The sequence below is a fragment of the Agelaius phoeniceus genome, chromosome 7 (genome assembly GCF_051311805.1).
Source record: "Agelaius phoeniceus isolate bAgePho1 chromosome 7, bAgePho1.hap1, whole genome shotgun sequence".
In the NCBI taxonomy this organism is placed as follows: Eukaryota; Metazoa; Chordata; class Aves; order Passeriformes; family Icteridae; genus Agelaius; species Agelaius phoeniceus.
In genome coordinates, this window is record NC_135271.1 from 38454742 (window position 1) to 38478609 (window position 23868).

The 23868-nt window shown below is 44.2% G+C and overlaps 1 protein-coding gene across 7 annotated transcripts in view; it reads left to right on the forward strand.

Annotated features, from left to right (window-relative positions):
* TMEM177 (transmembrane protein 177) overlaps positions 1-23868 on the forward strand; it is a 45760-nt gene that overhangs the window by 8701 nt on the left and 13191 nt on the right. Inside the window, exons 3-7 of one of the 7 annotated variants that reach the window (XM_077181612.1) lie at positions 919-1015; positions 4394-4695; positions 6492-6567; positions 15985-16011; positions 21586-21819. The gene's annotated coding sequence lies outside the window, so the exon portion shown is untranslated. The other 6 variants (XM_077181615.1, XM_077181620.1, XM_077181613.1 and 3 more) reach the window with 6 other exon arrangements.

Here is a 23868-nt window from a genome sequence, read left to right on the forward strand (position 1 = left end):
TTTGTTCAAGTTTAAGAGGCTTAGGGTATGTCATTAAAATATAATCCACAAGGGACAACAAACATGCCCACAGCTGGCAGGCTCAGACCCGTCTCTGCGGCGAGCGTGTCGGGAGAGAAGCGCGAGGATCAGCATCACACAGCCCGTGTGTGTGGGGAGCTGATGGGAGGAGGGGAGGCCTCTGTTCCCAGGCATATGTTTTTAAAAGAGAAAATATGCCTGTGAATTCTGATTATGCCTGTGTTAGTACATTTTGATCCATGGTGGTTTGAGATTAAAAGCGATTTATGGTGTTGCTAAGTCTCAGCAGTCTATATTTCACTGAGCCATTGCAGTGCAATCAAAACAGTGCCTCTACCAGTGCTGGATTGTGCCAGTGAGTCCTAATTGCCTGAAAGATAATGGTGTCATTAAAGTCTCTTGCCTCTGTGAGCCTTGTACTCCCCGACAGAAAAGATGCTTTTATTGTTGGTTTCAAAGGAGCCCTCAGTCACTGCTAAAGCACATTGTCCATTCAGAGGTACTGGGAGGCTCCATTCTGTAGCTCCTTTATTTCTCAGCTTCTCCCTTCATAAGCAGTGGGCAGGCAAGAGCAATGGAGAGAAATGCAGAAAAAAATATTGACTTTTCAACAAGCAACACAAAATATAAATCAGATATGATTCAGTTAGACATCATAAGGGAAAGAATTGTCTAAGATCTTGCACTGGTTTAGGCTTCTAGCAACAGAAATGGAGAATGCTTATGTATAAGGAGACACACTCCACAAAAAATGCCTACTTCACCAATAATTTTCAAGTCAGTAGTCATTTTGACAGAAAAGCTATGACCAGCTTCTTTATTCATACAAGAGGCATGTGGCCTTGCAATTACACCTTAACTCATGGCCATTCTTCTTTCTGGACAATTTCAATTAAGAAATGACCTCTCCATAAAACATTCAGTTCTGCTACAAGATTTATTCCTGTCTTCATCTGGCAACATCTTCCTGAAAACCAGACAGACACTTATGCAGGTAAATTTATCACTTGTCTATTTATGGGTGTGAGTTTTCTTAAACAGAAGAAGGTTTTGCTATTATTATTTGCCTGTACTCTGAATCTTGTTATTTCTTGTGCTTTGAGAATCACCTTTCTGTTTGCTTTGCACAATGCCCTGCTCACTCATGGAGCCTGTCTTCACTGGCTCAGCAATACCAGACCACATACATATGACAGTGACATGCAGAGGAGCCTATAACAAGAGTTTTCTGTATTTGTGCCATCCAAAACTGAACAGAGATGTATTTAATCCCTAAGACCACAGCAGTGTCAGGACATGTCGTGTCTGCTGAGTACAGCAAGAAGCTTGGTTTGCACAGGGGCTGTAGTCCACCCAACCTGCTATCCTCATAAAATCCTTACAGTTAAATTTACACTCAGCTACCCTTAAGAGACTTAGGGAAGGCCATTATAACATAATCCAGAGTGCTCACCAAGGCATGCATTACACAAAAAATGCTTGGCATTGCTGCTGCAGGGCACTTTCAAGCAGAGAAGAGCCTCCACAAATCAGCACTCAGATAATTTTCCCTTCATACTTTCCTTCTCCTGGTCGGCCTTTCTCCTAGCTGTTGCTTTTACTCCTCCAGCTGTTATCTTTCCATCTTCTATCCATGTTATCCATCATGGTGGGTATAAGAGCCTTTCTTCGTCGCATCACATTTCCGGAGTACTTTGGAGTATTCTGTTGTAGTTTTGCCAGATTCTCCATTTGTTGAAGACTTACTGGCATTTAATGTTTTTTTTCTTTGCTGAAGCCTTTTGAATGTTGTATCTAAACTGCAGTTTTGCTCAGGGCTGTGCCTGTAAGGTGGCACCAGAGCAGGGGCTTTTTCTGAAGGCAGGAGGGGTCTCAGCTGGATGAGTTAGAGGAGCCTTTCACATGGAGGGCAGTAATTACATAGAAGAACTTAATGCTTCTTGCCTGAAATGTAAGTGGCAGAGGGCGAGTGTTTAAACCTCAAAACCAAATTTGGAGACTCCTCCTCTTCATACAATGCAGCAGCCTGGAAAGGGCCAAAGTGGTCATTGATAACCACACCAGAAAGCCCAGGGCAGCAGCGTGGGCAGCTCTCCCCAGCCTCTCAAATCCATTTGCGCACACCAGGCCCTGCCAGGGACTTGCTCTGATGCCCAAACCCTGGAAAATGTGAGCTCAGATCTTCATCTAGTGTATTGAAAATAGACAGAGTTTTACTTGTTTTTACAAAGAACCAGAGCACGAACAGCAGTAAACCCATGAGCCTTTTGCCTTAATCCCATTTCAGACACAAAAAAGAAACTCCTGCCTGACAGCCACAGCCTCTCTGGGAAAAGTCAGCTCTTCCTATGTTTCCCTAACTATATTTACTCTGCCATGTGCTGTCATCCTCCAATTCTCCTTGAGTGTCACTTGAAGAAAAAAATCTGTAGTGAATTATAATGACAATACATTGAAGATGGCTTACAGCAGAGAATGGCACTTCATAGCAGCAACTGTGACAAATCTGGGTTGGGAGAGAACATTGTGCATGTCCCAGAGATTAGAGCTTTTAAAATAAAAACCTCATTCGTGTTCCCTGGGGCTTTTTAATGAATTGCCACATGCAACAATGCCTTAAACGAATCATTGGTGATTATCCATCTGACTGTGGCTCAGTGATTACAGAATAAAAAAACAGGCAGCATCCTGAAAACTCTAAACCTACTTGAAGAGGTCTACTGATGCTAAGGATAGTCCTATTTAAAAGGCAAAGAAGTAGAGGTCACCAAAGGAGCAAACACCTTTAGAGAGGTGGGACGTCTTACTGTGGTTAACATTTCTCAGCAAGACAAAACTCCCACATCTGAGCCATGGACCAGTTGCACCACACACAGAATGAGGGCAATAAGTGCCAGTCAGATCCCAGGATGATTCAGACACCTGACTATATGAAACCCATGTTTTGCACTTCTAGCCAGAGCTAGAACAAGGCCAGGAGCAGCAGTACGGCTGGTGTGACCCAGAGGGAAGCGGTTCTTGGAGCACGAGGATGCAGTCCAGTGAGGGTTACAGGTCTTACATCAAGGACAATGGACGTCCTGTCCCATCCAGATATCTGCTTAAACACATCAACACTATGGCTTTTCCCTCTTGGACAGATATGCTGGTCACAGCATTTAACTCTGTGTTTGGCTTAGGGGTGCAGGGGAAGAGTCTAAACTACCACGGCTCCCTCTGCAGTTGCTGGGTGAGATGAGCTCCTCTCCTTTGTAACGCAGGCTGCCCTGTAGATCATGCTGCAGCAAAGTCTACCACTCTCCAGGGAGTGTACAGGGGCTCTGGAGACTATAACCCAAAATGCCTCAGCTTGGGCTGTGCAAATACACACCACAGCACCAAGTAGCAGTGGAGACTTCCAGCTCCCTTTTCCATCTTTAACCACTTTTCCAATGCCTGTGCACTGGCACTCTGGGACTCTCCCAGTGCTCCACAGTCTGTACTGCCCTAACCACTCCTTTGGGTCCAGAAGCATGTTTTAAAGCATCCCAAACTTGATTGCTCTGAATAGCCTCTGCACATACAGAAGGAGGCTGATGCATCCCAATGCACTGGGCTTGCTGCTCATGGAACACAGTGTCCCTCTGCCTTTCCCAGGATGTCCGGATGCCCAGCAGCCTGCCTGGCACTTTCCCAGATATCCACTAGCTCACTGCCTGTGCCACTGTGGAGCTGGCAGGTCCCCACACTTCCTCGACGTTCGCCCCGCATTCATTTTCTGTTGCTCCTGGGCTTGGCAGCTTCCAGGGTAAATCTGGGTCAACATCTTTCCATAGGATTTCTGTTCCCTTCCTGCCATGGCTGGCAGAAGGGGATGTGCCAGGACAGTACTGAAGAGCCATTGACTGATGAGGAAGGACAGGCAGGGAATGAGGGTTTTTTGGTTTAACTATGTCAAAGCTGTGCACAAACACAGACCCACAGGCATTGCAAGCAAATGTCAGTAACAATCAGAGGCTGATGTACAAAAATCTCTTGTTGTCTCCAAAAATTGCACAGATTCATTTAAATCCAGTGGGAAATTCAGTGTTTGTTTTTTTACTGTGATTAATAGCTATTCAGGTTTTCAAAATTTTAAGCCTTTATTCCTAATATATGTAACAAAGTAAGTTTAAAACAGACCACTTCAACTCTGAATGCTGGGAAACCCACAGGAAAAAACAGTCTCAGCCCTATTTCTGTAAATGTGCAGGAGGATCAGTATGAGTAAAAGCTCCTGTAAGTTCTCTCATGCTTTGCTCTTAGTAATTGGTTGATATTTTAGGAATGGAATAATCTGTGGAAGTTGCTTTCTGTAGCATGTGCTGCTAACCCTTTTTTTTTTTTCTGTCAGAAAATCCTTTTGAAATTAGACCCAACTCCTGGAATCAACCCAGACACTGCTTTTCAAGCCAGAAGCATATGTATAAGCATCATCAATCATGCCACTGACTCTTATCACTACTCTACATTCACTTTCTACCTGGTTTGAATTCCTAATTGGCCCTGCTGAGCAACTTAGAGCCCTGAAGAAAGTGGTGGAAGGGAGGTGGGAGAGAATGTGACTTTCCAGCTGGGACTGGGAGGGTTTTCTGCAAATTACACTGATAAAGTCTGTTTCCTGGGGAAAATAGACAAGAAGCAGTTGGCAACAGGGTGAGTAAGAGTTGGATGCAATGGGGTATGATGTACAAAAGTGTGTACAACTGGCTCAATTATCATCTGAGCAGTTGGCCTGGCAGCTGCTTATATCATGTGTTTCAGGCTCGTGTACTGCAACGCAAGCACACGAGGAGTCACTTGGACAGGAACAGGGTAGATAATTCAGGAGACAAGGCTGGGTTTCTGATTTAAGTACAGGAGAAGTTCTGGAAAAGGCAGGTGATTTCCTGTGCCACCTAGAGCAGGATTTCTCTTTCTCTCCCTAGGAAAACACTGAAGTTCTCCCCACCCTCTAGCTGTCATTTACAGAAATCTCTTTCTCACAGTAAGGTTGTCCCAAGCTGCCTAAAACCATGCAAATTGGGTGGGAGCAGCCTCAGGGACTGGTGACCCAGGACATGCTGATGGCTCTGGCCTGTGCAGGGAATGGGCTGCCTCCTCAGGCAGGGATGGTGGGGTGGGTCTCAGGTACAGCTCACCCAAACAGGGACTGGGGCTACCTCTCCATCTCAGGTGCAGAGTAAGCACCAATAGTGTGCACACAGAGCAGTTATTGCATTTGCCCCCCCTGCTGTCCCCCACCCTCTTCCCATTAAGCAGTCACACATGCTGCTGAAAGCCAGGGCAGCTGTATTCATCTATCAAAGCCTGTCAGCTTGAGAGCATAGGCTCTTCCCATTAATTAAGCAAATGTAATGTGATTAGCTAAGGCTGTAAATGTTTCTAGGCCCATTTAGGAAGCTACAAAACACTGAGCATCACCATCTCTTGTTTGCGTGTGCTCGTGCTATGTGGGATGCTCCTCTGGGGCTGAGACTTAAGCTTTAAAATTTTTGTGTGTGAGAAAAAATAGGGAGGTGTAAGAGAAAGCACAAAAAATGGGTCATGTAGTTCTAAAATTGCTGTTTGAATCTGAAGAAGAAATTAGTTTCTGTACTTTTAAAAGACTTTTGCCTACATTTTTTTTTAATGGATGCAACAATAACTGCTGGAAGCTGAATTTTTGGTAAGAATCTATATAGATCATTTAAGTTTTCTACTTGCTTTGATGAAAAATATATATTACTTAGCAGCTAAGTATCTAAACTGGGGTGCTTTAGGCTGTCAACCTGAAAGCAAATGGAACAGCCAGTGGGAAGTTGCACACAGAATAAGAAAATTCTTGAAGGAAATTTGAGCGTTATGAACTAGAGCTACTTAGGGATTTAAAGCTGAAGTGGGATGCCTAAATCTAATACTGTGATACTGAATGCAGCCCTTGCCAGACTTTCAGTGTGTATGAACTCCAAAGGCTTAAAGCTCTCCAGATGTTTACAGTCATTTTGATCTCTGGGTCTCAAAAGTGCTCCCACCCCATCCAGGCTGAGCTGCTCAGGAATGTCATGTGACTCTGCAGCTCTTTGGGATCCAGAAATTTAGCATTTCTTTCCCCAGTTCCTTGCACAGGCCTAGCCTGGTAGGTATGCACTAAGAATACCTCAGACAAAGGGGGGCAGCTTAGACCACTCTTGAGCTCCTACAAGGACTTCCTAGAGGCTGCATCCACACATGGACCACAGCAAGGGAAGCCCAGTGCCTGATGTTTCACCATCTGTGGGTTCTGTGCCAGCTCTTGAGATCAAAGTCTTGGCACATCACATACTTTCACGTGGATGTTAAAAAGCCCTCAGGACTCAAATCATGAGAGTCATTTCCTGAAGCTGAATTCATTTAAATGAACCATTCCATCAGACACTGACATCCTCTCTAAAATCTCTTATATTGATCCAAATTCCCAACTTTGTTTCCAGAAATCTTTGTTTCCAGCGTGGGTGAAGAAGAAGCTACCATCATGGCAGGCAAGGCAAGAACAGGGATGAATGCCTGGTAAGTTCTTTTCCAGAAAGGCAAAAAGCTTTACGGAGCCTGGGATAAGAAGGTGCTCCCTGCAATCCTTATCTCACTGCTCTCACAAACATCCTGGGGGACAAAGGGAGGAAAATGCTCCTTGAAATCACTTTAAAGCTTTCCCTGAAACGGGGCAGCACAGCAAAGAGCTGCTGCTCTCAGCAGTCAGGGCCAACAGAGAGCACATGGAGGAGTTTCATCAGTGGCACCTCACAGCCTGGTGCTTTCTGAGGGATTGCTCCTTTGACTGCCCCAGCCTCTTCCCAGGGAGCATTTCTAACTGCTGAGGTAGAAATGGAAGGGGGAAGAGAAAGCTGTTGCTCCAATTATCCTCTCATCTAGATGAATGTGTGATTAGATGTGAGGTTTGCCCTTATGGGGGGTCTGTGGTGCTTGAGACCAGACTGGGCTCAAGCCCAATCCCTGTCAAGAGCTGTTTGTGCAGCTGGGGCCACAGACACCCCTGGGCCTTTCTCTTACAACACATAGCTGCAGTTGCTAGAAAGGCAGCAGCAATGCCACATTTTGTGTAGTTTCCTAATGTTGGGATCAGCAAGAAGCAGGATTCAGAGGAGATTCAAAGACCTCTCATCAAGACAGTGCCTTGCTTATAGGAGTTTTTGAGTGGAGAAATTTCCCATCTCTCTTGGATCAAAAGCAGGGAAAAGGACTACCAGGCCAAGGAGCACTTAGACAATAGGACAATGCTGGAGTTTCATGTTTTGGGCCTTCACCTGGCTGTTAGCATAACTGAGAGTAAACAGATCTATTGAAATACGGCAGCATCTCCTGGCAAATCCTTTTAATGCTGTTAGACCCAGGCCATCAAAGGTGATTCCAGTGAGTGTAAGACACCAAAATATCTCCTCTGACTTATTAGCTTTCAAAGAAAAACAGGTTATCAGTCTGATTTCTGGGGGTGTGTTAGCACTGGAAGCAACACGGAGAAACCTAAGTGGCATTTGGACAAGGTACCCTTGGGTTCCCAGGCCTGGTAAAAACCATGGAAGCCTAATAAATGGGATGTTGTGAAACTCTACTAGGTGTCACTCTCCTTCTTCAGGCAAGATCCCCTGGAGTCTTATAATGCCCTTAAAAATCAGTGGTGCTTAGATGGCTGAATGCTTTCAGAAATCTGGCCTCCACCTTTCTCAGAAACGGGAAATTTTCCCTATGATTTATGCTATTGAGGTGTAGCCTCTGACAATAATAGTAGAAACCTAATTTTACTCAGAGGACTCAAAGAGCCTTTTTCATACCTCAGTTTGAGGTTGGCATTCAGTTAATGTTGATGTAATGTCTTTTTTAAAAAGACTGTAATTAAATTTACCGACACAGTCACCAAAGAGCCATTTATAAATTGTATATATAGCCGCAATTCAGCATCTGTTGTGACTATTTCATTGGGTTAGTCCTAACATCACAAGCTAATAATACTAGAAACAGGGCTATGGATAATTCACAAAGGACACTGCACTCAGTATATAGCTAACAGTGATTAAGTAGTCTGTGCTCTCAGAAGAAAGATAAGGGCCAAAAAGAATAGGTCCCTCGATAATATCAGGTAATTCTTTTATATGGTCCTTCATGACACAGGCATAAATCACAATAAAACCCATCTGCAGATCTAAGGGGTGAAATCATAAATCCTGCTTTATAAATGAAACCTGCACATCTGATAGTGTACATTGCTCCAGATTTACAGCAGCTGTAAATGATGTACAAAGGTTCACAAACCCATTTGCACTCCCTGGCTGAGGAGAAGGGAGGTGAGATTTTACTGGGAAGGAGAATATATTGGAAGATGCAATGAGAGGGACCATATGGGTGTGTGTGTCCAAGTGAGAAATGTGTCTTTTACACAGACTCGATTTTACATTTGAGACTCCCTCCTCTGTCCCCAGTTTCTGTAAATTCATGGTGCTGTGTTATGCCTTCCCATTCACTCCAGGTCTGACAGGGTAAATGCAGGTGATGGGGCCAAAGGCTCAGCATTTGCTGCTCACTGGAACAAACTGGGCTCAAATAAAACCTTTCATGCTGGCCAGCAGCCTGTGCCTTTTTTCAGGCTGCAGCTTTGCCTGAAGCAGGTGATACCCAAGTGATCATTTAAGCAAGTGCAGGGTGATGATGATCCAGCACCTTTCCTGGTCATGGCCCATCTTCTGTTCAAAGCTGGCCAGCTTGTCCAGCTGCTCCTTCTCCTCTGGGCACTGCAGGCTGCATCTCCCTGGCAGCTCCACCTTCCTCTGACCACAGAGCTGCCTCTCATGGGCAGCTTGGGGCCACTCCCCACTGCACCCACAACATGAAACATCTCTGGGGCTGCTCCCAGGATGGCAGGTTTGGGATTTTGGCTTGCCCAGCTCCTTGTGTTGCCGTAGCTCTCCCATGACTGCATTTTGCAGGGTGTGTACTTGTCTTTTCTGTTGGCAGCACAAGACATTATTTGCCTGGTGCTCTTCTGTGGTTTGACAATGCTGAGCACAGGGTAGAGGCTGACTGGGCACATTTTCTCACTTGTGAAATGTTGTTATTTGGATTCCCTCTCTTTCACACTGATGCCTCTGCAGGGGCTAACAAGGGTTAAAGTATCTGTGCCGGCACTTCCCTCACACTCTGCTCCAGCTCAGACAGTAAAACCAAGGCATGGTCCAAAATGTGTGACTGATTCTTTCATTTTCATTGCTGGGACTGGGGCCTTGGAAATGCTCTGGGTTTCCTATAACATTTGCATTTCACATTCATTAGGATATTTTCCCAATGGCACTCTTGGAGTTTGGTTTCATATACCCAAAGAAAGGTGGCCTTCCTCACACAGGCTTTTGCCACAAAAGTCTTCTCTAACCTTCATTTTTAGCACTTTACTGTGAAGTTCCAGTAAACTCTGCAGCCAAGGTTAGTGTAATCCAGCAGTGCTAACTTCTCTCCCTGTTTTGGTATTGCTGCCATCCCAAATTTACATTTCTAAATAATTGAGCCCAGCAGTGTTGCTTCTTTCAGAGCAGTTGGAGGTCCCAGGCGTGAGCTCTCTGTGTTTCCAAGTTTCATCTGTGTAAAGTTCAGCACCTCCTGAACAATCAAATACGTTCCTGTGTTTTCCTGTGAAATGCCTCAGGGAATGAATGTAACCAAAATGTCAGTCTGAGGAAGAAGTGTCTCCCAAAGAGCAAATAGTGCATGTAGAAATATGGACTCTGTTTCTCTAGGGGCACCTGCCAGAGATCAGACAATGCATATAAAGCTATTTGCTACCTGTCAGCTCCCCAGAAATCTTTCTTTTGAAGCTAGTAAAGACCACTTTATTTTATTACAGATTTCTTTTTTTTTTTTCTTTCATACATAAATATAACATTCTAGCTTTTTAACATAGCTTCCTAGGACAACTGTATCCATGCAGTCCCTCTGTGGTCTGCTGTGGTAATCTGAATTTCTTGTCCATATAAACATGTATGGCAGACAAATGGAGGCTTCCAAGAGAAGTTTCCATAAGCTCAATGTAGAAATCTATGGCTGGAGAGATGATAAAGTTATTAATGCCTCTACTGAGGGAAAATTGAGGGCCATCCCTCTGCTTGCTGATGGCTGATTGCCAGCTAGCCCAGTGTAGCTTCAGATCAGCCAAATCCCATAATGCCTTTTGACACGGCAAGAGGAAAAATACATGATGGAGGGCAAGGAGGCAGCTGGGAAGTTGGCTAGGAAGCCATATCATGAAGTGAAAGACAAGGACAAAAGAGAAAAAGGAGAGAAAAACATGGGGAAAATACCACAGAGAGGTGTGAGGAGCAAGGTGTGCTCTTTGGGATGTCCCAGGGAGCAGCAACAAAGAGATGGACTATTGCAGGGGGCAGTGCAGGAGCGTGGACCACAAACTGCCAGTGGGTTTGCTTCTTGTGGAAGACTTATTTCAGTGGTGATGGACCTGTGTTTGCATTGCCTCATTAGCCTCTACCTGGCCTCAAAGCCTAAAAGCAAGCAATGTGCCAGCTGCTTTTAGGCAAACTCTTTCTGAAATCCTGTCTGTGGCTCCTGGAAGGCATTCCTGAGTGCTACCAGGGCTTCTCAGACCCCTCTCCCCTGCTGTGAGCACCTGCTTGATATATGAAAAAGGTTGTGAAAATGATGGTAGTGTTTTCTTCATTCAGAAGGTTTATAATATATTTGTCACCTTTTCATACTGCCTTATCTCTCTTCCTTCATTCAGAAGGTTTATAATATATTTGTCACCTTTTCATACTGCCTTATCTCTCTTCCTTGTTGCTGTAGTGTCCATAACTTGGCCCTTTGTCCAAGTCAGCTGAAAGCTATTGGAATTGTCAAGCAATTCAGAACCAATTACTGATACACACAAAGCTGCTTTCCCACTGCTGTCTTCATCAGTTTTGCTGACATTTGCAGCTAATGAGGACAGAACAACAGAGGGTCTAAATCAGTTGTCTTCTATATTTCCAAAGTTTAAAATACAGGAGGGCTATTAACTGCCCCTTTGTGCCACTTTAATGATTATTTTATTTTATTTCACTTTATTTTGTTCTATTTTTTTAGCAAGCACTCCAAATGGCTCGCCCTAGGCCAGCAGTTGTGGTCAGGGCTTACCTTACTGCCTGGGGCAGCAAGGGCAGTGGGGTGGCTCTGAGGAGTTAAGTCTCAGTGATATTTCTAGTAGATGTTTGTCGTGGTTCCTCGGGGCTAAAGGAGGCAGGAGAAGTGCCCTGTGTTTTAGAAAACGTGAGGAGCAAGAAGGGGCCTCCCCAGCTAACAGAGCTGGCACAGGGCAGGTCCTGGTTGCGTGCCCGGGAGCGGCGCTGCTCCAGGTCGCTGCCAGGGACTGTTTGTGTGAGCTGCAGTTTGAAGTTGGCCGAGAGGAGCTCTAGGCAAAGCTCTTTTGTTTAGGTGCTGGCTCAAGGTTCTGCTTGGACCAGAGCTGAGGAAAGAGCTTTAACCCCTCCAGCAGCCCACCAGCTACAGCCAAGAGGAATCACCAGTGGTCTTCTGGGCTATAAAGCAGGGGGGAGGTGGGCTCTGTGACCCTGAGGGAGCTGTTAATTCCCAGGGGTGCTCATCTGAACTGCTCTTGCCAGAAATCCAGAGGATAGGATGTGTTGTGCTTTAAGGGCCTCTTACTATTGAAACTTGAAGAGCAGTGCTTCTTGTTTGTCAGTGCAGCAGGGATAACTCAGCTTGGCACCTCTTGGGACTTTTTCACATGAACATTAAGTACATGGTTTAGGACTTCCTCACCTCTCCTTCCATCCACACACAGTTTGCTGGAGGGAGCAGCTGCTCATGTCCCCCAGACAGCAAAGGACATTTGAAAGTGAGTTCTGTTACAGTTTCAGATATTAACAGATCTTTAAAGTGCACGTTTAATGCTGCTAACCCACTTCAAAGAGAAGCAGTACCTTCTAACCATCCTCCTCCATAACATCTGAAAGCTTTCCTAAATTCTTATTTCCCCTGAAAATTTGTTCACAGCCTTATAGACGTGTTGAGCATCTTAACCCTCCTGGATTTTCAGGGTGTCCCATCTCAAGAACTCAGCTGCCTGATTTCAACAGCCAGACCTGTTCCTTGTCTCTGTGCTCTGCTTTGATGGATCTGCTCAGCTTGTCCCTGACTGTTTGGATACTGTGGTTCTTCCTAATATTAGGAGCTGGCCAGGATGGGAGCACTGGACCTGACAGCTGTGGGCACTGTGGCCATGAAGGAGCAAACAAAGGCTTTTCTGTCTTGGGGGCTGTCAGTCTCCAGGCAGGGAAAGGATCACTTGCTGTTCCCTTCCCCTCCTGTTCCCTAAATGAATACAATACCCCATTTTAAACGTGCAAAACTTACCTTCCCCCACTTCAACTGAGCATCTGGGAGCTTAAAACGGACTCCACTAGTGAATAAAAAAGAAGCAGCTCGATTGGTTTTATAGCAGTAAAAGGGGGTTAATCACTAAAACGGCTTCTTCTGCTGCCATGGTTCAGATAAATGTGTTTAGCACAGCAAGCAGCCAGGGCACGCATTATGGCTCGTTCTGCAGCAGAGGAGGAGAGCTGCTCAGCCCATCAGCCCTCCGGGGCACAGCCTGCTGCCTGTGAGCACGGTGGCAGACTTCCTGCTGACTGCAGTGGAGCTGAGACTGTGCTGCAAATAAATATATGTGCTTCCAAAGGGTACAAGAGAGACAGATCAAACATGAGAGAGCTTTTCTGGTATCTAGTATGATCTTTTCCCTCTATTTCCTCCACGGATTTCCACAGCATTAAAGCTTCACTAAAAAGAAAGTGATTTAAAAATTGCATTTACCTAGAGCCTGTGACGATATGCAGCCATATTGCCACATAAAATTCATGTGTATTCTCAGCTCCTATTGGAAAAAAGCTATCTGGGCTTCAGTTGTGGCATCTGTAGCACCTGGGCACAGTGATATCCACTCTGACTCTGCCTGTGCAAGCCCTAGATCGAAAGCACCAGCAACTGGTAGCCAGTACCAGCTGACTGTTTGCAGCCTAGAGCCAAAGATAATTCAGGATAATTTTGTTAGTCTGGATGCAGGACTTGGAATATGTTAAATGAGTGGCTGTAGTCTGTATTTGTTCACACAGCAGCTGGAGCAGGGAATGTGAAGCCAAGGAGGGAAATGGGTATCACCTTCCAGGCAGGAGGGGAAATGCATGAAGGCTCAGTGTAACCTTTGGAGTCTAGAGTTTGGCTAAAACTTTAGGGGGGAACCTTTGAAATATAAAACATGAGGGGTTTTTATGTCCAACCTGTTGTTGGCATAAGGTAAAGCTGTTGGTAAATTATTGGTAACCAAATTTTGAAAGTATTGTATTCCATTAGCACACTGCTACAAACTCTTCAAAAGCAGTTTTATGGGGTAGGGAGAAAAATGCAAGATAGATTTCCATTTCCTGAGTGAATAACTACAACAACTCCTCCAGAACAAATACTTGCATAGATGGCTAAAGGATTTGATTTCTGACATTTCATGTGCAGCAGTGGCATTCACTCCTGCACAGCAGACTCACTGTTCATAAACACAGCAGAAACTCATCATGTTTTGGTACTTATTGGCTTTGGTACTGGCTTTTTGCTGTGATGTTATTTATCCATTTTTCTGGCAAACTCTCACCTAAAACCCATTAAGATGCAAGATACCATTAATGTGTGACTCTCATCTCTTGTCAGTTCACCAGGAGACAGCCACCACAGCCCCTTTCTTACAGCATGCTGCTCACTTGAGAGGCTTTCCAACTAACCCTGGGGATCTCACCAAATCTGCACAGGTGGCTGTCAGACAGCCACACCACCCTCCCCTTCTTCACAGAAAGCAGTAAATGAAATCTCTACTTATTGACTGTAGCAGACAAGCCATTTCAGGTGCATGAGGAAGAGAAAAGCCATTTGGTGGGTTTTCACTTCAGCAAAAAGCTCTCACACCAGCTGCAACCCTCAGCTCTGCTCTCAAGCCCTGCACAAGCCTTCCCTCATCCCCTCCTCTCACAGAGCCAGTGCTGAGCAGGGAGATGCTGTGTGTATCTGCTCTCAGAGCAGCTCTCTAGGCTGGTGGGAACTGACAGATGGTTGCTCTGAGATATTTCCAAAAGAGGGAAAAAACAGGAGCCTCTCAACCCACTGCAAGTCCCTTGTTCTGGCTGCATTGGTAAGGCAACGTGCTTAAACGAACCAGGGGAAGCAAATGAAGTAAGGGGAAGGGTTAGGTTAAAGTAGGTCTCAAATCAGAGTCCTCAAGGCAAATTTTTGTGTAATCTAAGTTTCCATTCTCTTCCCCAATTGCTCAGCCGTTGCCCAATTTATGAGGGGAGCAGACCCAAGCAAATGATAATCAGAAAAATCTTGGGAACTTTTCCAGGAATCAGTGTTTCTCTTTTAGCCATGGCATTCAGATTTCTTATTTCTTCATTTGCCGTTTGGTTGAAAGGAGTAAGCATGTCCCAGCAACAGGCACTGAAATGGGAAGGCCTGGTGTCTGTGCTTGAATTCCTCACTGTTTCTTGCAGAAGGCTGCTGACACTGTTGGATGCCTAGGGGCTCTGTCAGAGCTGTCAGGGGCTCTGTCACAGCTGCTCTCACTCAGGGCTGGTGCTGCTGCTTTGTGGTGAGGCACCCTTACCCTGCCCCACTGCTGCTGCTTCCCTCTTCTCTGTGCTGTGGCTTTTCCACACATCCAAGGCTTCCCCAGTTTGTCTCTTCCCAACACTTTCCCTGGCCTCAGGTTAACCCCTGCACTGCCAGGATCCCTAGATTGCTGATGAAGGAGGAACTTTAGAGATTCCACGTCCCTACTGAGTGCTTTGCCTTCCAGTAGGTCTCAACTAATTTGAAGTGGATATGGAGCTATTATAACCCAAAAAAAGGCTGTTAGTGGGGAAGGGGAGTTGAAGGACAAAATATCAAAACACTATGCCTTTGTAGCCCTGGGAAATACAGAGAGGTCACAACTCTTTGGGAACAGTATTATGCCACTGACAAAAGCTATTTCAGCTTCTCCTTCTTATTTTTTAATGATATTAAATAGCATTCACTCTCTCTCCTCGGGGCACATTCTGGATAATTCGTATTTCACTGTAAACCAAAAGCATTTCCACTAATCTCAGCAAAGACTGACTCAGTGGAAAGTAGGATTTTTAACCAGATAATTAGGGCATGAAAAATAGGGTGGTTGTCAGGCTTCAAAATTTTTCTCCAATATCTTTGCAATAATCTTTCTGCAAAGATGAACATGCAACAAAGGAACCTGCTTTAATAATTAACTCAACCCTCCCCTACATAAAAACTATGCTGATATCTAAATTAAACAACCAAAAGTCACTCTTAGAATGGCTACTTTGTACACTGATATTTGTGATGATGAAAACATGGTCAATTTCAACACCTTGCAGCGCTCCTCATTGGCAGAAATTTGATGATGCCTTTTATAACTGACAATACAAAACACCAGACTGCTCAGTTTTTAGCCATGTTACCATTTGAAAGCAGTCTTATGCAACAACCCTGTCACCCACATCCTTCTTCTCCCAGTCCTATCACTGTCAGCTATATCACCCAAATTTAAAACAACTGATAGGGGAGGAAAATAGAATCTGAAATGTTATGCAGTGCCCACATATTTCATTAAATAAGGGGAGAAGACAAATGCTATTAAGGACTCAGCTTGCTGCACAGGGTGAAGGGAAGGCTGGGATGGAGATGACCCTTCCTAGATCTAGGAGGGTCCATGTTGGAACTCTGCCTGTACATGAACCCTCAGGAACAACATGTCTGTGGACTCATTGCTCAGGCTTTGATGTCTCTGTGCATGGCTTTCTTCCCACCCCATTTAACATTTTAGTTGAGAAGGCATCTTCCTAATGTGGGCTATAATCTCTGTTATTTCCACAGATCACTGATGGGACCACCAACAAGCGAGTGAGTACATCTGGGTTTCTGTTCCTCCACTTTCCTCCCCTGTCAGCAGTAGCAACTCTTTCCTCCTTTTCCTACCCCAGAGAAGCATAAACACCATGAACATTGTGAGCAACCCTCATTTACCACCTCTGTTCACTCCAATCCTAAATGTGTTTCTATGCTTACAACAGAAATACTCCAAACACTCTTTCAGTGCAGGTCCCCGCCTACAAGACAAAGACTCTGAACAAGTGTGTGCATCCTTGCACAGACCATGTTGTCCAAGCAGGCCCATGCATTTGCTATGGGCCTTTGGGGACCTGTCCTTTATAGAGCAAGTGCATTTTATATGATGCTTACGCACCAGCACTTCACACTTCCTCCCCCACAGCCCCACATTAGTTTGCTCAGGTTGGTAATTCACCATTGCTTTGACATCTGGCACTCCAGTCAAAGCAGGATCTCACTTACTGAGGCTGCAAGGCAAGCACATCTCTGTTTCCCTGCAGCTTTGTCACCTCATCATGTTTCACAGCAGAAAGTTCATTGCTGCCCCCATGACAAGGCTCTTCTGCTACTGAGGAAATGGTTTCCCATCAGGACTGCTCTGGCAGCAAAGCCTGTCCAAGAAGTTTGTCTGAGTTCAAGCTCCCACCTACAGGTGCTTCACCCCATTCAGGTGTGCTAACCTAACTTTTTCCTGTAGTTATGCCCTCAAACGTTTTTTTTTAAGTGGATTTGCTTCTGGGAAACTGTAATGTAGCATGTCACAAAGATTCAACGATTCAACTACTCTTGCCAAGCAAGTAAGATTTCCTCTTACACTATACCATAAAATACTAATGCACACACAGCGAAGCCTGGACTTCAAAAATAATTACCACCACCACCACAAAAAGAAAAAAAAAAAAAAAAAAGCAATTTGGTATAATTTTGTATGTTTTGGATGGAAGAAAGGCTGATCAAACTTCTATTAAATTAGGGTTTACTCCTATGTTGCTACTAAATTAGGGTTTATTCCCATGCTTCCTACTCTACAATAAAGTATATTAATTTCCAGACCAGAATGTGCACATAGGAACTTACTCTGCCAAGCACAGAATGAATCAGAGGGAAATGAGAGGATCTAAGGACTCAGCTCAACTTTTCCCACTGTGCCCATTCACAGCTGCATTCAGTGGCACTAAGTCACAAGACAGATGTCCATCAGCCCTTCCACACATGACCCTGCCCCAGGAGCTCTGCGGTCAATGCCCCCAAACAAGACAAATCCTTCACAGAAGTACAAGAAAGTCAGTGCAGGAATGAGGGCACAGGTAAAGCAATTCTGTGTCTGAAATGTGATTTGTTGGGATCTGTCATCTCTTTTGTTGGAAATGAAATAATTATTTCAGCAATAACTGCTCTATCACACTATATATATATATATAAAAACTAACAAAAACCAAAACCTTGAAATTATATAAGAAAAACAAAGCTAGAAAAATTTTAAACTTCCACCATTACCAGCCTCTCTTGGGATCTAGCTGATTTTATTTCCATCACCTTCCCCAACCATGCTATGTATTATTTCAGTCAATTTGATGTTGAGCAGTGTGGTTTCCTACCCTTTAGGAGCAGGCTCTTATATTTGCTTTATAATTGTCAGTTGTCATTCTGTGTTTTTCCTGCTATCTGCTGCTTATGCTTTGGATTTCTTTCCCTCTCTTTGTTCCCAAATGCTGCAACTACAAACCAGATATCTGTAAACTTACAGCCATTCCTTCATTTACAGGGCAGGCACCAACACATCTCTGAGATCTGTCTGCAAGGATCCAAGCAAAAATCAATTCCAGACACACTGTATCAATTTCAGCACTATGTAGGAACTGGCAGAGTTTAAATCTCTTAGCTTTGTACATCTTGAATCAACTCTGCCTTTCCCTTGCATAGATACAAAGGCAGAATAATCTTCCTAACTTTGAGGGAGTTTAATTCAAGGGTACATCTGTCTAAAGAAATTAAATAGATGTGTTTCTCCCAATTCATACATTTTCTGAGGAAGGGGGAAGATGCAATCACTTCATTTTGACACTTCTAGTGACCATCAGCTAATTTTACCTTAGTCCCACATTCTCTGAAGGAATCACAATGGAATAAAACCTTAATCTTGTTCTCATTCAAGTCAATAAAAAATTCCCATTGGTTTAAATTAGAGCATGAGTGATACTGAAATATGAGTCAGAATTGCACAACTCAATTTTCATTGGGCTAGGCCTAAAGAATCTCCTTTAAACCACATACTCACTCAAGTTCCTCATGTGCAAAAATACTGGTTTACCAAATGAGTCCCCAAACCCTGACTCACTGAATTCCCACTGCAGTACTGTAAATATTACCTAGGGATTTAGAGATTTGTTCTTTCACCTTATAGCACCATCACTTTTTTCCTTCCCTAAGTCTTCTCCTCTGCAAGCCCCTACACTTTGCCCTGTGCCTTTATAGAAACAGCAAAAGCAATAAATTTTTCTTTCCCTCTACAAACATTATGAAGCTGCTTAATTATTAAAATGACTGTGTTGTTTCACTGGAGGGAAAAAGTCAAGCTCTGCATGTTCTAATTGTTTATTTTCTTCTCAGTTTCCTTGGCATAGGTTTATTTTTTTTATAAAAGCTTAAGCAAACATTTCTTCAGGCTCAGAATTCAAAAAGTTCCTAGTGAATTAAACGAGTTGAGACTCACCAACCTGAATCTTTCCATGCAGACATGATGAGGGGAGGTGATTTCATTTTATGGTAAGATGTCTGCAGGACATCGATGAATCTCTGGAAGTGAAAGAATATTGTTGGCCTTTCAAACCCCAAGAGTTACAGTCTAAAACCTTCTTGAATCTGTAGCTGAGCTACAGGCAGTGTATTGCAGAGAGGGTTTTCTAGTCAAGATGTAGCTGATGCTGTAATAAACTGTGGTTCACGAGATCTTTGTGGCTGCCAGGCCCTTGCCTGGGCCATCCAGCACAGCAGCAGCTGTGCAGAGAGGCTGTGCAGGCACAGCTTGCCACAGCAGTGACACAGGACATGGCTCCTGTCTGGAGAAACAGCTTCCTGTCAAAGAGCTCAGGCCCTAACTCTTGCCCCACATCACTCCTGCCCATGCTGGGAGCTGCCTGCAGGAGCTGCAGGCAGGAGAGAGCTCTCACTTCCCTCTTTATGAAAATTGTCATCACTAAGGTTTAAGCTCCCTTTCTCTTTGCCTTTTCAAGGCCCCTCAGGCTCAGCTCCAGCAGATGGGCAGCACAAACGTGGTGATTCCAGCATAGCTGAAGCCAGCATATGCAGGGGATTTGAGTGTGCTTCACGGATCCAGTCCAAATGTCAGCCAGCCTGGGAGGGGTTCCAGCCACAAATGAGTTCAGGACAAATGGCCAAAGTCTTTTTTCAGCCTGGAGAAAGTTGGCTTTGTGAAACATGCCCAGTGAAACCTGCACATATGGTAGCTTTAGCTGCAGAAGACTTCATGTGCATAATCCGCCTTCCCGCACTTCTGTCGCTGACAGCTGGGAGGTCACTATAATTATCCTGAATTTGGATGCTGAGCAGCACTCAGCACTTGTCTGTTTAGGGGAAGAGAGAAAATCTGTTTGCAAACGGCTTGTAGCTTAATGCCTTCAAAATGTGCCTGCCCCTTCTCCTTTATAAGGACTGTGCACTGGGAGATCAAGCAGAGGATTAATGGAGTGGATACTCATCCACTGGAGGTTTTGTTAAAGCTGAGTCACAAAACCCGATTAGTCGTTGGGATGTCCAGGCAGGATTAATTTGGGATTGGAAATAGGCTGGTAAAGAAATGCTGGGTGTGTTTCTCCTCCTCCTCCTCTGTCAGTGCTGTGAGAAGATTTCGTGCGTGTGGGATGTGGTGTGATCAAGTGGCTAGTCCATGAGGGAGGTTCTCAGCAGCAAGTGGAATAAGACATGTTACTCTCTAAGCTGCAAGGAAAAACAGAAGGAAGGTCACTTTGTTCTCTCTTTGCAATATTTACCTGCTATTTTATCAGAACTGCAGAATCCTTCTCTATTAAAAAATTATCTGTACTCTTATCTTAGACTCTTGATGAAGCTGGGCAATTTTTAATCAGAGAGAGATACACTTAAGGGGTTATATAGTTTCTCAAATTTTTTTCATGACAGCTAAGTCCTGTTCAGTTATTTATCAAGTAACACCCAAAAGGTACTTTAAGAAGCCCAGAAGGATCCAAATTTAAGGCCAAGAAGACAGCAGAACTGTCCTGATCTTCCCTACTAGAAAGAGAGCACATCCTGTGTGCACTACTCAGGTTATAGCAATGCAAATTTTTCAGGATCAAGAATCTTTTGGGATGGTGGCAATCAGAGTGGTATGTGCACAGTGTGCACTTCCAAGTATGTTCCTCAAAACCACATTTTTGTGTCAGTCCTTCCCTTGGAGGGCAGTAGACTGGAGGACCTAAGAGGATGGACATGACAGGTCAGAAGCACCGTGGTGTTCCACAAGCAACTCCCAGAGTGGCAATTTGTAGAAGAACCTCCTGTACCTGGGACTTTCTCCAAATAACAATTAGACTTTCCAGGAAAGTACACACAAAAGCGTGGTGTCGTGACTTCTGAGAACACAGCACTCTCTGCTTCAGAATTTGTCCTTAAAATGTACAGTGCCTTCAAACAAAGAGAACTGGGGCTTCATGCCTGTGTTTAACTCTGCTCCTACGCATAGTTACTCAATGTTCTTCAAAGTGGATGACATTACCTGCTCTCAGCTATGCAGGTGTACTGTGCAAGCAAGGAACTGTAACACAGAGCAGCAGGATGGCATCAGAAGGAGGGGTCTTTCATTTTTGACTTATTCATGACCCATACAGCTAATTTAAATTATTTGTATAATTCTGTTTAGACAGAATGTGTTGATGTTTTGCTCTCTTAAACCCAGAGGGCATTTTTAGGTGATCTAATATGCTATTCCAATGCTTTCAATACTAGTTCTTGGATGACCTCTGATCACAGAATCATTGAATGGTTTGGGTTGAAAGAGACCTTAAAGATCATCTTTTTCCAACCCCTCCATCTTCTAGTAGACCAGGCTGCTCAGAGCCCACATCCAACCTGGCCTTGAAAACTTCTAGGGATGGGGCATCCACAGCTTCTCTGGGCAACCTGTGCCAGTGCCTCACCACCCTCACAGTGAAGAATTTCTTACTTATATCTAATCTAAACCTGTGCATTTGTCTGTCAAACAGAAGTATTTCCCATAAAATCTAAAGGGGTACAAAACTGTAAAGGGCAGATTTATAGTGACCTATTGTTTGTACTTGGGAGGAGAGGAGACCTTCTGGGTTAGCACAAAGCTTTAGAAAACAGAGGCCTGAAACACAGCTCTCTGCTCTGATGTCTTCCTGCAACAGCCCCTGGAGGAAAGTATAATTTATGAAGCACTGAGCTTGCAAGTTAAATGAGCCATGTTGTGTGATCTGCGCATTCAAGAACGGGCTCACTTCTTACATGATATGTGAGATGCCGCAGGCTGCTCTTAGAGAAGCGAGTGACACTCCTGGACCAAGATGATTCAGTGTTTCTGCTTTCCAGGTCCTGCTATTGTGCAGATATCAAAAGATGGAAGAGGCACAGCATACAATGTTTGTTGTGCACTGCAGTGAATCTCTTCCCAGTCATACAGCCAAGTTTGAAGCTAAATTCAAATGAAAACAATTCATTTCAATGAAGATAAATTGAAGTTTGCAAAAGATATTTCCCAGAGAGTGCAACTGAGACAGATGATTTCCTCATCATCTTTGGAAGGAGAAGGTCACTTGGGAAGAGGTGAGTGAAAATTAGTCAAGAGTGCCTGTCCAACAGCCTTTCACAGGGAACTGGATCAGATTCAGCTTTGGTGGATGAAAAATAGCGAGATAGGCATTCTGTCAGCTGCCCTTTCTCCCTTCCTGCCATCAGGGGATTCTCTGGTACCAAGCTTAAGCCTTTCTCCTAAGAATAATTATCAGATAGAAAACCCTGTGGACTCCTCCAAATACCTTAATTCTTTCAGTGCATAAGGTGCTGCCACTGGGGGTGACAAGATGAAACCACCCCTGGAGAACTGACAGAGCTAAGCCCATGCTGCTTTCTGCCAGCTTGTGATCCACTCCACTCTCTCATCACATGCACCAGTCAATGCCCATGCCAAAGCAGACAAATGCCTCTCACTCACTAGCTGGGAAGTACAGAGACATCTTTTCCTGTTTTCTGGACCATAAAGCACAGGGAAATGTGCCACAGATTACCTGATCTGCTGGTGCGTTTTCCAGCAGAAACCCCCCAAAAGGTGGAAGGTAAGAATGACCTCTTGCAACTGCTGCCTTTTTTAGGAACAGTGGTGCCCAGGGCTGGCTGGCAGCTGATGGAAATGGGCATGAGTGGTACAGAGCCCAGCACCCAGAAGGTGCTGCAGGGGAGGGGCCACTGGTGCAGGGCACAGGTAAAATGCCAGGGGTCAGCTGGAAGAGGGAGGTGGTCATGTGTGCATTAAGGGTGAGTAAAATGGGAGAACTTATTAAAACATTGTAAGGCATTTCCCCTTGAACAGACATTCCTCAAGCAGAGGAAATGGAGGTGGAATTTGGGATGAGTTTTGAAACCATTCTTGTCTATAATAATGCAACAATAATCAATAATCCTATTACTTGTGCTTCCCCCCATGGTGATCTTACTTGGCACACTGACTTTTTGGAGCCTTGTGTCCAACTTTATCTACACAGTGTTTAGGGCTCTGAACACATTTGGTTGTTGCATGAAGTCCCCAGCTACTTTAAACTAGTATTAATTGAAGACCAGCATAAGGAAGAACTGAAGAGTCTGTTTTTCAAAAGAAAAAGTCTCTTGGACAAGTCTAAGCAGATCACTCTTCTGCTTAGAAAAAGAGAGTAAACCCCAGGTTAAACCACTGAAGAGCACATGCAGCCCTAGTGACCTCCTGGGAAAGATTGTGAATTGAGATCCATCTGTGTGTTGTTTATCAAAACATGATTATGTCAACAAAAATGCACTTATTTTTCTCTGCTGCTTTTCTGACAATCTCTTGTAATTACCTTGGTTTGAGATAGCATTTGATAGCATCTAGCAGCTGAACAACCTTGATTGACACCTCTGATTACAAGAGACTAGATGGTGGGAAATCTGAAATTTAGCTTTATTTGCTTTAGAGTACTTACTCTTTTTATACTTGTTCCAAAGCCCACTGGAGTCCAAATGAAAGTTTCCATTTCTTTAGGTTTTAGTTCAATACCTTTGCCAAAAGTCATTTAGTCACAGACTGACTACTAGCATATGGAATCAAAACCAATCTTACAAAGAGATGTTAAACAGTGTTTGTGGACAGCAGGGGCTCAGCATGGACTTTCACATGGGAGAAAGAGGCTCTCTAGGTCACTCCTGAGGTACTTTGGCAGGATAAAGAGTAGTACCACGAGTGCTCAAATGTTGCGTTGTCCATCTGGCACAATCACAGATTGATTCTTCAATGACCTCAATGCAGCAAACTTTCCCCTAACAAACCCTGATTCTGTTATTTCTTGTCTGGACCTAGAGTAACTTGGGAATGCAGATTGTTAGAGCTTAAACATGTAGTCTCTGAAAAACAAACCTGCAGGCAGGTTTTTTTACAGCCATTTAAATGGATTAACTCTAATACAGACAAAGTTGGTTACTCTATTTATTTCCCCCTGCCCTGTTTTCATGCATATTATCTTACTTCCTGCAATCCCAGTGGCATAGAAATCAAGCATCTCCTCATTAAAATTCAGAGCTGATAATTTTGGCATCCTCTGTGCAATAATCAGCTTTATTTCAGATTGCACATAGCCTACATTTTGT